This window comes from Macrobrachium nipponense, chromosome 31, assembly GCF_015104395.2.
Source record: "Macrobrachium nipponense isolate FS-2020 chromosome 31, ASM1510439v2, whole genome shotgun sequence".
Taxonomy (NCBI): Eukaryota; Metazoa; Arthropoda; class Malacostraca; order Decapoda; family Palaemonidae; genus Macrobrachium; species Macrobrachium nipponense.
In genome coordinates, this window is record NC_061093.1 from 10,895,434 (window position 1) to 10,909,157 (window position 13,724).

Sequence of the window (13,724 nt, forward strand, 5' to 3'; positions counted from 1 at the left end):
GACCCCAAAGTGCCTTGCCAACAAGGCCACAAGAAGACAAGTGGCCGAATGGGCCACTATGACAAGTGCTGCTGACAGCAAATAAGCGCCCCAAAGCAGGGTGGAGTGCCCAATGCCGCCCTGCCTCTTTCTAGCAAGCCCACCAACTGCTGCAAGGTCAAGACCCTTTCCACAACTTACTCTTTCAATGTCACCAATATCCATCGCAATCACCTGCAGGGGTGAGAAATCCAAGATTATGATGCTGCCTGACACAGGAGCTGAGGTATCAGTGATGTGGCCCCCAGCACTTGGAACTTCTTCACATTCCCAGAACTGAGCTACAACCTCACAGTGACCCTCACAGCAGATGGGTCAAAGATGACACAGGCTTTAAGTGCCTTTAAGACCAACCTGTCCTTGGCAAAATGGTCCTGCCTCGCCACGATTCAAGTCCACGTAGGCGTTCAGATGCCACTCATGTCCATGCACTCTGCAAAGGGTTGGCTATCATCCCACTAGGTTTTGTATGGACCATCCTACAGATCACCCACGTTAACTAATGTAAGGAAACTACTCTCCATGCCAACACGACCCCTGCAAGGCCTAAGAATATTTCTTACTACCCTTCCAGGATTGTGTTCATGTCTAAGGAAGACCTTGAAACAGCTCCACTGAGCCTGATGGTAGAATCTTCCCATGAAAAATTCGCTTAAGGAGGATGCAGTCCATTTGCCCTCCACACCCACAGAGATCCCTTACACCTGCAAACCTGTCAAGAATGAACTAGACTTCATGGTTCAGCAGGGGATTATCAAGCCTTGTGGAGATTAGCCATTGGAATGGTACCACCATCGGTCATCGTCCCAAAGGCCAAGGGAGTTCACATCACAATGGATCTCACCCAGCTGAATGCACAACCCTCCCATCCAGCCTACCCTTTGTCCACGGCCTTAGCTGCTGTCCATGACATTGACTCCATCGTAAAGTTCTTCAGCACCAAGGACGCTCTACACAGCTAGTGACAGATGGAGTTAGCGGAGGAGGACCACCACCTCACCACTTTTATCACGCCTTATTGACCATTACTGGGGACCAATGGGTTTCACTGCCTGGACAATGCCAATTGTTACCGTGCCGACCTAGCTCTCCAAGGCATGAAGAAGTGTATCAAGGTTGTCAATAACAGATATTCTCATCTTCAACAGTGATCTATTGACACACTACCACCGGATCCATGAAGCACTCACAAAATGGAATTACTCTCAACAGAGGAAAGTTCACAATGGTAGAGACCTGAGTGAATTTCTGTGGCTTTACCCTTTCTGAAGAATGAATCGCTGCCGATCCAGGACAAATTCCTGCTCTGCAAGACTTCCCTACATTGTCCAACCTGACAGACCTACATTCCTTTATGGGGTAAGTAAACCAGTTGGTGGAGTATCCCCCAGATATTGCCCTGACTACACAGCCCCCTTCACCCACTCATGAGCCCGAAACTCTCATTTCTTTGGACACCAGATCATGCTCAGGCCTTCAAATGTGTGAAACAAGCACTTTCAAGCTAACCTGTCCTTGCGTCCTTTGATCCATCCCTGCCAACCATTCTCCAGACCGATGCATCTTGCCTCTTTGGGATAGGCTATGGCCCCCTTTAGGATGATGGCTCTAGACATCTCCAAGTAGTCCAGTGTGGATTCCTGTTTCGCGCAGACACCAAGATGAGGTATGCAATGATTGAGGTGGAGATGTCTGCGGTATCTTGGGCCCTCACAAAGTGCTGCCTATACCTCAAAGGACTGCCAACCTTTACCCTGCAAACTAACCATCATCCACTGGTGCTCATCATCAACAACTACACACGGGACATGGTTGAAAACCCACGGCTTCAGCGAATGAAGGAGCGCATGTTGCAAATCCAATTTACTGGGGTGTGGTGTGCCGGCAAGTCCTCGATGCACTTGCCCATGCACCAGTCAGCTACCCCACCTCTGAGGATAAGACAGGTTGCGCTGAGTTAACTACACACGTCAGGTTGTCATCAATGCTGCACCAGCTTCTCAGGACAAAAATACTGGTTCCTGCAGCTATATGGCGCCACACACTCACCAGACTCCATGGCAACCACCGAGGTGTCAAGGCTACCAAAGTCGGGCTCAACAAAAATGTCTTCTGGCCTGGGATAGATCCAGACATCGCCAACACCATCGCTGCCTGCGAGCCCTGCAAGGTCCTGCAACCCAGCCACCAGCAGGAGCCTCTTCACATTGATGACCACCCGTCGTTATTTTGAGTTGGTATTAGTGGACTTCTTCTAGGCAGTGGGGAAGTTCATTCTTGTGGTCGCCAACTGCCTTTCTGGCTAGACAGCGGTTGTCCCTTGCAAGGTCGACACCACTGCCTTCTCAACTATATGGCACTTCTACTGCTACTTCAGAGAGGTGGTTGTTCCCTACACCTATGCATTGATGGAGGACCTCAGTTTACCAGGAAAATTTTTCACTGACTTCACATAACCCCGTCGCCACACTACAAGCAGTCCAATTGACACGCCGAGGCCGCCATCAAGGCTGTCAAGCACTTGATCCTCAATATGGCCCCCACGGAAACATCGACTATGAGGCCTTTGATCCTGGCCTCCTTGAGTTATGAAACAAGCCCTATCACTATGCTTGCTCTCCCGCACGAGTACTATATGGTCACCTCTCCGTACATATGTGCCTGGCCATCCTCAATCATTTATGGAAGATTGGGAAGAAAAGGCCCAGGGCTTTGATCGCTGAGCTGCTGCCAGAGCTGCTCAGGTGCAGTGCACCTATAATGTCCACGTCTGTCCCCTGCCCAGGCTGAATGTGGGCCAACCACATCTGTCTCCAGAATGCGACATCCCACCGATGGGACAAGGTTGGAAATGTCATGGGCGGCGTGCGATCACGCGAGTACGTGATCCGCCTGCCCAGTGGTCGAGTGTTATGTAGGAGCCAACGCTTTCTATATCCAGTGCCTGGCCCCAGTCATGTTGCCAACTCTAATTTCCCTGTGGTCCCAAGCCAATTCCCTCCAAAGCCCCTTGCAGGCCTCCAAGATTACACAGGCCTACACAGTATACAAAGCCCACATGTGCCCACTTAGGCCACTTGGTTCATACATTTTACTTGATAAAATTCACTGTATGTAACTTGCTTAGTACGTTCAAATTACTTCTTTGAACACAAAAGGGGAAGGGGGGATGTGGATTAATGTATAAGTTACTTTATGCATATGCATTTCATTTAGTTCATATGTATATTGACTGTTATAAATGCATGCAGATGTGTCATGTTGTCTGCACTCTGCACATGGGCATGAGTACTCGTTCTTGCTCCTCTTGGGACAAGCGAGCACAGGAAAATCTGGATAAATGGAGCAGTCAGCACAAGGTGGTACAGAAAAATTCTTTTGAGTCCTGCTGAATTTTCCCAGGCTGAACTGGGTTCATCAGCATATATATATAATATATATATATATATACTCATATATATATATAATATATATATATATATATATATATATGTGTGTGTGTGTGTGTGTGTGTCTGTGTGTGTGTGTGTGTGTACATTCACACACACATTATATATATATATATATATATATATATATATATTGTACAAGATTTCAGCCAGTACCTAGGAAGTAACAGTCTTTTACCCAAGTTTAAGGTATCTATAGAGTTGTCCCTTCAACTTTGGAGGAACATTCTCCTTTTCCTTTGAAAAGCTATCCTTTTCTCCCATTGGTGCTTGGAATTATCCCCCACAGGCACAGTAGGAGGAGCTATACCTGAAGAAAGCTTTAAAAGGCCTTGAATCCATGAGAAGAGGCTCAGAAGACGACGAGCCTTGGCGAGGTCAAACACCACTGGCACCCTTTACCAGACGCCGCTGCCGCCACCCCCCCCCCCACCCCCCCCACCCCCACCTTCCTGGCCTGGCCTGGCTTTCCCATGCTTTGGAAGCCAGTATATTTCTAAAAGTCCATAGTGTCGAGACTTAGAGAAGAAGACAACCAGCCATCATCACCTAAAGGTACTGTAAGGGAAATTCCATTTCAACCAGGGAATTGTTTTATCTCTGTCTATATATCATTTCATTTTCCAAGGCGACTTTGTGCAGTGTTTCATTCCCTTCGCCATCTGGGCTCAATTCTGTAATTACTGTCCCCTCTGATACTGGTAACATTCCCTAGTGAATTTAAGCCACGAAATAGTTTCTGCTCTGTAAATTTCCCAGTCATTTCATTTCCCCCTGAGTGGCCTTTTGATTGAGAGAAAACAGTGAGTAAAGTTCGCCCATGTGTGCCCCCTGCCTTATGCCTATGCCCCCCACTACTTGCAGACAAACGCTGTGCCTGGCTGTGATAAAACTTGGAAATCCTTCGAAGCTTGCAAATTTGCTGCCGTTGCACAAATTTTCCTAAACATGTGGCCGGGCTGCTCCCACCATGTGTTCGGATGGACTGAAAGAAATTCACCTAACCACCTCTGTAAACAAATTTATGTAAAACACGTGATTTTTAAAAAACTAGAGTCCAGCTTTTATGTAAATTCCGTCCCTCTTCAGTAAACCCGGCCTTATGCCTGAGAAGTTTAGTTTTCAACTTTTTCTTTGTGTTCAAACCCCTCGTCCTCTAGTCAAGGCCTAAATCTTCAATGTAAGTGTATTTTCTGGAAGGAGACGAGGTGGAACTTTGAATATTGGCGACCCTAACCACGATTTCGAAAGAAACGAATCTGAATCCTTAATACTTTATGAGCAAGCTAAGGCAAGGTTTCCAAAATTCTCCACAACAGGAATAAGGTAAATTTTATTTTATTTTCTAATATGTGTGAAGAACTAGTTATTCTAGTTAGGGATATATGAAATCTGACTGCCTTTATAGTGATAGAAAAGGGACGACGTCTAGGCTGATAAACCACAGATCGAGAGAGAAATTTTAATGTTATGTGCCATTGCATGAAGAACAGAGGTTAGGGAGTAAGTTTCAAAACGAAGATATCGTGAATTGCTAGTTAATCGTGAATCCCACGTTAAAAAGGTATTTTCGTGTTATTTTCTATATGTGAAACAACGCGTGCTAGCTAGCTCTCTCTCTCTCTCCCTCTCGTAGGCGAACGTCGCAGGATTAAACAGGAATTTTTAAATCCCCGGCCACGTGGCTAAACCTATCCCTGCTCTATCCATAACAAAAGATAGGACGAGTCAATAAGTCAGAAAAGGAAAAAAACAAAGTGTTAGCGTAAAACATTCTTACCGTTAGGATAAGCAAAATTAAAGGTAAACATTTTCTTTTTGTTATTCTCTGTGCAGAAAGTAATCAAACATGGGCAAATACTTTTGCATTTCGAACAAGGGCCAGCCTGGCCTTGAAATCAGTGGTGATTCATTCGTTTCATATCATTTGTCTGGACGGGCTGCATGCGGCTTAATTCTCCGGGGTTTTAAGTTCATGGACAGGAGGGTTTTAGGTTCGCGAGAGCGAGGGAAAAGACGGGGGTGGGAAAAAAGCAGTGTATTTCATAGCGTTAGAGAGGTTATCCTGGGTCTTCTGAGGAAAGCTAGGTTAAAGGGGATTTGCGGTGGTAGCAAAGAAAAATAATTTATTTTATCAACTTCCCGTCTCCATCCTCGAGACCATATCTATTAAAAAACAAACAAAAGGGAGATCCCATATCCATTTTTTTTTATTTTCAACTGTATTTGCCACGTTTTCACATGAGGATTCCGTGAATTTCGTGACCAGATTTTTTGTTTATTTACAAAATCGTGCTTGCGTGAGGTTCCGCATTTACGACATTTTTGTCACGTTTCACATCGAGTTTCTGTGAATTTCGTGATGAAGTTTTTCTCTCTCCCTCTCTCTCCCTTTTACCTTACTAGCCCATACTGGCGTTGAAGCTTCCGCCTGTACGACATTTATTTGTCACGTCCTCACGTCGAGTTTCCGTGAATTTTCGTGACTAGATTTTTATTTTTCCCTTTTACCTTACAAATCCATATGGGCGTTGAATTTCCGCCTTTACGACATCCTTTTGCTACCTTTCACGTGAGGAGTCCGTGAATTTCGTAACCAGGGTCTTTCGTTCTATTTACGAAACTTATTACCAAATCCATTACCAGCGTCAAGTTCTCCGCTGAACTGTAAATTACAGAGATTGTACGGCGTGAGTTTTCCGCTGTTCTACGCACCAGTAGTAACTGTGTTTGCAGGGATTTACAATCATCTTGCCAAGTCTGTGTCGAGCATTTCCACATACCTCTGGTGACATTTGCTGATTTTGCAACTACTTCCCACCCTATTTCATTTGCTACCTTTTCAGGTGAGGATTCCGTGGAATTGCGTGACCAGATTCTTTAGTTTTGTTTTACGAAATTTATTACCAAATCCCTTACCGGCGTTGAGTTTTCCGCCGTGCTATGCACCAGTAGTAACTCTGTTGCAGGGATTTACGGTCATCTTGCCAATTCTGCGTCGCACATTTCCTCATACCTCTGGCGACATTTGCTGATTTTGCAACTGCTTTCCACCCTATTATTCTCAGGCTAGTCTACTAGCGTTTACGGATGAGGAGGGTGCCAGTAACGCAGCACTGGAGGAGGCTAAGGCTTTCACAGAAGTTGACGAGCCCTGGGGCTTGGAGGGCGCAAAGCTGATCAATTGGGTGAATGATTAGCTGACGGAAGCAGCCCAAAAGAGAGCAACCGAACGGGAGATGGAGAGGGAAGCACAAGAAAGAAGAGAAGCAGCTGAAAGGGCGTTCCAAGCGGCTGAAAGAGAAGCACAAGAAAGGAGAGAAGCGGCTGAAAGAGAAGCACAAGACAGAAGAGAAGCGGATGAGAGAGAAGCACAAGAAAGAAGAGAAGCGGCTGCAAAGAGAATTTCAAGCTGCTGAAAGGGAGAAAGAAAGGGCACATGAACTGGATATGGGCAGTCCAGAGTGCACCCTGGCACCCACCCCCGAGTCCCACGCCTCCTGCGCCCTCTTGCCTCCACAGCATGGGCGGCCTCATTAGGGCTTGGGACAATAATGAACCCGACACCTGGCTCGATCATGTCGAGCAGGTGTTCGGGAACTTCAATCCAACCCCTCAGGAAGTGGTCCTCCTCCTTGGCAAGCATCTCGCTGGCAAAGGGCGGACTGAATTAGAAGGCACTTCCCCTGAATGAGCGACACGATCTCGCCCTCGTGCGAGAGGCAATCCTTGGGGCTCACGAATTGACCCCAGACCGGTGGAGGTCAAAAATGGAGGACTAGGCCCAAGGAAGCTAACCAGACGTGGACAGAGTGGGCAGCGATGAAGACACCGGCACTCCGTAGGTGGACGAAGGCCTCCAACGCAACATCTGTTTGCAGGGAGGCTTAGAGCTCTTCCAGTTAGAGGACTTTCTTGCCTATGCCCCCCCTGATCTTGCCACCCACTTGGTGGACAAGGCCCCTAAGACTCTTTTGGAGTGCTGTAAATGGGCAGATGCCTATGACACCCACCATCCATTGCCGAGTTCTTTTAAATAAGAAAATACGTCCTGCTATCTCCCCTCACTCCTGCTGCCACCTCTCAGCCTACCCAGCTCCCCAATAACCTTCCTCGGAAAACCTGTGTTGGGGCATTGCACAAACACGGTCACACCATGGAGCAGTGCCTATCAAAAGTAGATCCTCCTCAAGCGCTATATGGATTACCCAATCATAGTAATAGTAACAAAAACAACTGCCATTGGAACAGAAACAACAGGCCCTGGCCTGATTTTAGCAAGAGTTTCTGTGACACCTGCAGAGTTGCATGGGCGGGATGCCCTAAAAAGCCTCCTGTTTCTGCCATTGCTATAGTCGGGGACAAATCCATCCACTCTAGTCCCCGTGCTCAGGGCCCATATTTGTCGCACCTCCAAGAGGTCGCTATCCTTCCCACCAGGTCCGAGCTTTCGACACATTGGTGCACAAGTCTCCATCATCGAGAGGATAAAATTCCTTACGGAGCTAAGGTTGATAGGCATCAGTTTGTGACGATAGAGAGCCTCAACCACGTCAAAATGTTCCTACCTACTGTCCGGTTGAGAGTCACATGACCTCACCGTTCGAAGATATGTACCATGGCAGTAGTAAACTATATACCAGGAGGTTATGATGTCCATGCTAAGACAAGATTTTAAGTCTCCTCCTAATTTTATACAGTATCAGGGCCCCCGCCCTCACATAGCTCCAGACCCATTCCATGGGACTCCAAGACTATCTCTGGAAAGTGCCAGCAGTGCCAGGCTCCATCTCTCATGGATGTTGAGCCACATTCGAGTCCTTCCACTGAGTCAGAAACAGCCTTAGTGCCAGTGCCAAGGCCAGACTCGAGTCTTCCTCCTGAAGCTCCAAGTCCCGGTCACTCTCCCTCCGCTGGCTTGGTCCAACTAGCCCATGCCAGCAGTCAAGGAAGAGCCAATTCCATTAGGAATCCCCCAGGACACCCATAATCATAGTGGACACTCCACCAATGGCGTGGCCTCGCCAGCCGCCCCAGAGTCGGTCCTCTCATGGGTAAGCCCATCCCGAATACCATTACCTCATCCAATCCCCCTCCGTCAGCAGTGAACCGGTCCCGGAATAATGACTCTGCCGAATCCTATTTTGGCCGAAGAACTCAGGGAACCAAGCCACACAGCATAAGGCACGGGGACGAGTGCCAAGGCCCAGTTGTTGCAGCAGCTGGAGCAGATGCCCCTGCAGAATCTTCAAAGGGCTTGGATCCTCCAAGGTCCCCCATGGCATCATCAAACCGACCTTGGAGAGGTGGGGGGGGGGGGGGGGGGGGGGGGGGGGGGGGGGGGGGGGGGGGGGGGGGGGGGGGGGGGACGGGGGGGGGGGCGAAGGAAGAAGGGAAAAGGGCGTTGAGGTTTTCCAAAAACCTTACAAGAGCCAAGAGCCTCTCTGCACTAGTGCCTGGCACAGTGCCACCCTCTTTGTAGAGAATTACTGACCCTCTCCATCCAGATGAGTGTCAGACTCGCTACTTCTACTTCTTTCTGACCCTTTCGTAACTTTCTTCTCTTCCTTTTGTATTGTCTGTATCTTATCTTCCTTGGTTTCCTTTCTTCATATTTACTGACTTGAGGCATTTTTTTTTATATTGTATGCTCTGCTTAGGCAGAGCCAAACTGCCAGCTACCCTGGCCTTGTATATAAAGTTAGTACTTCTTTACGAACTACTGCCGTAAAAGTGCTATAATTGGCACCGTGCCCTATTCTAGGCACTAGAATTCCATTTAACTTGGGAAAATTTTAGCCAGCAAACATTGCTATAGCTTAGTGATAATTTCGAAGCCTGGCTCGTTTATACATTGGTTAATTAGCTTTGGATTAGTGTTATTCCCTAGTCTTTATATTTTGTGAGATTGCCATTGTTTTGATCAAATTTATATTTCGTTTGCTGTGTGTGTGTGTTATCTTATTTAATCCCTACGAACAATTACTCCATTAATTTTCCCCTTGTTAGTGCACTAATGTTAGTGCTGATATAATTAATCTGTTAGGTGTCGTCTTGTTACAAGACAAAGAACTTCATGAAAACCGTAGGGCTATTAACACACCTGAACGTTTGTATATCGATCCATCAGGGTAACAGATAGGATGCGTTGCCTTGAACAACTGAGTTAGTAGTATTATGTAGGATGTAACTTACCTGTAGGTCTAATTAAATATATAACCACTTATTGTTGTTCATTGTTATTCTCAGTGTGGCATTATATTTAAGTGTATGCTTATTTGAATATAGAAAGTTAATCTTTAGTCAAGTCACACTTCATTTGCGGTTAATTCTCTGCCTGTCGAGTAAGACTTCATGAATATTAAAACTGGCAGATTTTTGAATATTGCTTATATTATAAGTCCACTCAAGGGAGGATGGAAGGCTCAGTAATCTATATTGCAATTGTTCCTTGTTTCTAGCTTTCTTGTCCATTCCAACCTGTCCAGGGTTGAAATGTCTCTAGAATGGGGAGGTGTTCAAGATTTCAGCCAGAACCAAGGAAAGTAACAGTCTTTTACCCAAGTTTAAGGTATCTATACGAGTTGCCCCTTCGATTTTGGAGGAATTCATTCTCCCTTTTCTTTGAAAAGCTATCCTCTTCTCTCATTGGTGCTGGAATTATCCCCTACAGGCACTGTAGGAGGAGCTATCCAGGAGAAAGCTTTAAAGGCCTTGAATCCATGAGAGGAGGCCTCAGAAGATGACGAGGGCCTTGGCGAGGTCAAACACATGGCCCTTTACCAGATGCCGCTGCCACCCGCACCCCACACCCCCCTCCTGGGCCTGGCTTTCCCATGCTTTGGGAAGCCCAAGTATATTTTTAAAAGTCCATAGTGTCGAGACTTAGAGAAGAAGACAACCTGGCATCATCACTAAGGTACTGTAAGGGAAATTCCATTTCAACCAGGGAATTGTTTTATCTTTGTCTGTATTTCATTTCATTTTCCAAGGTGACTTGTGCAGTGTTTCATTCCCCTTCGCCATCTGGGCTCAATTCTGTAATTACTCCTCTGTGATACTTAACATTCCCCTAGTGAATTTAAGCCATGAAATAGTTTCTGCTGTGTAAATTTTCTTTCAGTCATTTCATTTCCCCCTGAGTGGCCTTTTGATTGAGAGAAAATAATGAGTAAAGTTCGCCCATGTGTGCCCCCTGCCTTATGCCTATGCCCCCACTACTTGCAGACAAACGCTGTGCCTGGCTGTGGTAAAACTTGGAAGTCCTTCGAAACTTGCAAATTGTTCCGTTGCGCAAATTTTTCCTAAACACGTGGCGGGCTGCTCCCACCACATGTTCGGATGGACTGAAAAAAGTTCACCTACCCGTGTGTTCCTGGACCTCTGTAAATTTATGTAAATACAGTGCTTTTAAAAACTAGAGTCCAGCTTTTAATGTAATTCCTCCCTCTTCAGTAAACCCGGCCTTATGCCTGATAAGTTTAGTTTTCAACTTTTTGTTTGTTCAAACCCTCGTCTCTAGTCAAGACCTAAATCTTCAATGTAAGTGTATTTTTCTGGGAGGAGACGAGGTGGAATTTTGAATAATATTATATGTATTATATATAGATATATATACTATATATATATATATTATATATATATATATATATATAGATAGATAGATAGATAGATAGATAGATAGATAGATAGATAGATAGATAGATAGATACATAGATATATCAGGTCCTATTAAAAATTATCTTTTTCATTAATATGATACAACATCATGATTTTCTCTCTCTCTCTCTCTCTCTCTCTCTCTCTCTCTCTCTCTCTCTTTTAAGAATGATCTTAATAGTATTAAATCTTCTCATTTCCAAATACACACACACACGTGGTATATATATATATATATATATATATATATATATATATATATATATATATATATATATATATGTATATATATATATATATATATATATAGTATATATATATATAGATATATATATATATATATATATATAGATATATAGTATAGATATATATATATATAATTATATATATATATATATATATATATATGTATATATATATATATGTATATAGATATATATTATATATATAGTTATATATATATATATATATATATATATATAATATTATATATATATATATACATATATATATATATATATATATACTATATATATATATATATATATAGATATAGAGAGAGAGAGAGAGAGAGAGAGAGAGCAGAGAGAGAGAGAGAGAGAGAGAGAGAGAGACCATGACAGTATTAGATACCTCAAACTGCTGCTTCTTCTGCCCTTTCAGGGAGTGATTCCCTTTTCCCTTCGTGTACTAAAGCGAAGCAGAGGAGGTAGAATAAAATCGGAATTAACAGATTCACAGATGAGTCTTTTTATGCCTGACATTTTTAATTGGAAAAATGGTTAGCTCAGGTTTACCAACTCCTGTATGTTTGATTAAAAGGATCAAAAGCAGCCACCTCCGTGAAAGGAGTTACAACAACAACAAATATACTATAGCTATTCGACAAAACACTAATAAGCCACCAAGGTTTCATTCCAATCATTCTACACGACAAAATGTGTTTCCATACATTCGTCGTTTTTCAAGTAACACCATTAGCGTTTTCCTCTACTGGTATTAACACGACATATTGAAATGCGTTCTAGCAGAATATGAATATAAACCATTATACTTAAAACACTGGACAATGCATTGTTTTGTAATCAAGGTAAACTAGGGCGCAAATTCCGGCACAGAGACAAATCTTTATTAACTCTCTTACGCCGAAGCCCTAAAAATCAAAACCTCTCCTGTATGCCGGCGCCCGGTTTGGAGTGAGCGCGGAAGCGGAAAAAATAATTTTTCAAAAAATCACAGCGCGCTTAGTTTTGAAGATTAAGAGATCATTTTGGCTCATTTTTTTCATTGCCTGAAGTTTAGTATGCAATCATCAGAAATGAAAAATAATATCATTATCATATGTAAATAATGCGATATATGGTAGCGAAAAAAAAAAATTCATAGATAATTGTATTCAAATCACGCTGTGCAAAAAACGGTCAAAGCTAACGAGTTAATTTTTTTTTGTTGTATTGTACACTAAATTGCAATCCTTTTGATATATAATACATAGTAAAACAATAAAAGCAACACCGGAAAAATATTATCACAAAATGATGTACGAATTCGTAACGAGCGGACGTAAAAAAATTTTTATTTTCAAAATTCACCGTTAATTCTAAACATTGTTCTAGAGACTTCCAATTGTTTCAAAATTAAGACCAATGATTGAATATTACGATACTGTAAGAGTTTTAGATTAGAATTGCAGATTTCGACCATTTCGGACGAGTTAAATTTGACCGAATGTCGAAATTTTTATATATATATTTTTTTATATGCACATATTTCGGAGATGGAAAAAGCTACAACCTTCAAACTTATTTTATATTGTATTCTTCATGAATTTGCGCACATTTTGATATATAAAAACTCTATAAAAAAGGCTAATATGAAAAGGAGCAAATATTAGGATAATGCGATGTACGTATTTCGGAGACTTGCGGCCGCGAATCGGCGCGCGGAGTGAAGGTAAATATATTTTCAAAAATTCACAATAAATCCCAATATTGTTTTAGAGACTTCAAATTTGTTTCAAAATGAAGAAAAAATGACGGAATATTACTAGGCCGTAAGAGTTTTAGCTTACAATTGCATTTTTCAACTATTTCGGTAGAGTCAAATTTGACCGAACGTGGTTTTTTTTCTATTTATCGTGATTTATATGCAAATATTTCGAAAAAAGAGAAAAAGCTAACAACCTTCAATCATTTTTAGTTGTATTCTACATGAAATTGCTCACATTTCCATATATAAAACTTTATGTTTACAGCTAATTTTTTAACAAATGGTGCAAACATTTCGACAATCGCAAAAAAAAATTCTGATTTTTTCGGAAGAGTTACCGCGCGAACGTAAGGAAAATGTTTTTTTTTTTTTTCATAAATTCACCATAAATCGAAATATTGTGCTAGAGACATCCAAGTCATTGCAAATAAATGAAGGTAATGATTGAATATTACTAGAATATAAGAGTTTTAGCTTGCAATTGCGTTTTCGACTATTTCGGTAGAGTCAAAAGTTGACCGGAAAAGTTGAAATTTTTGCACTTAACGTTATTTTATATGAAAATATTTCGAAACTGATAAAAGCTAC

The 13,724-nt window shown here is 42.9% G+C and overlaps 1 protein-coding gene across 1 annotated transcript in view; it reads right to left on the minus strand.

Moving 5' to 3' along the window:
• The window catches only part of LOC135206465 (uncharacterized), a 43,486-nt gene that overhangs the window by 17,065 nt on the left and 12,697 nt on the right, over positions 1-13,724 (minus strand). The gene's annotated exons all lie outside the window — the stretch shown is intronic.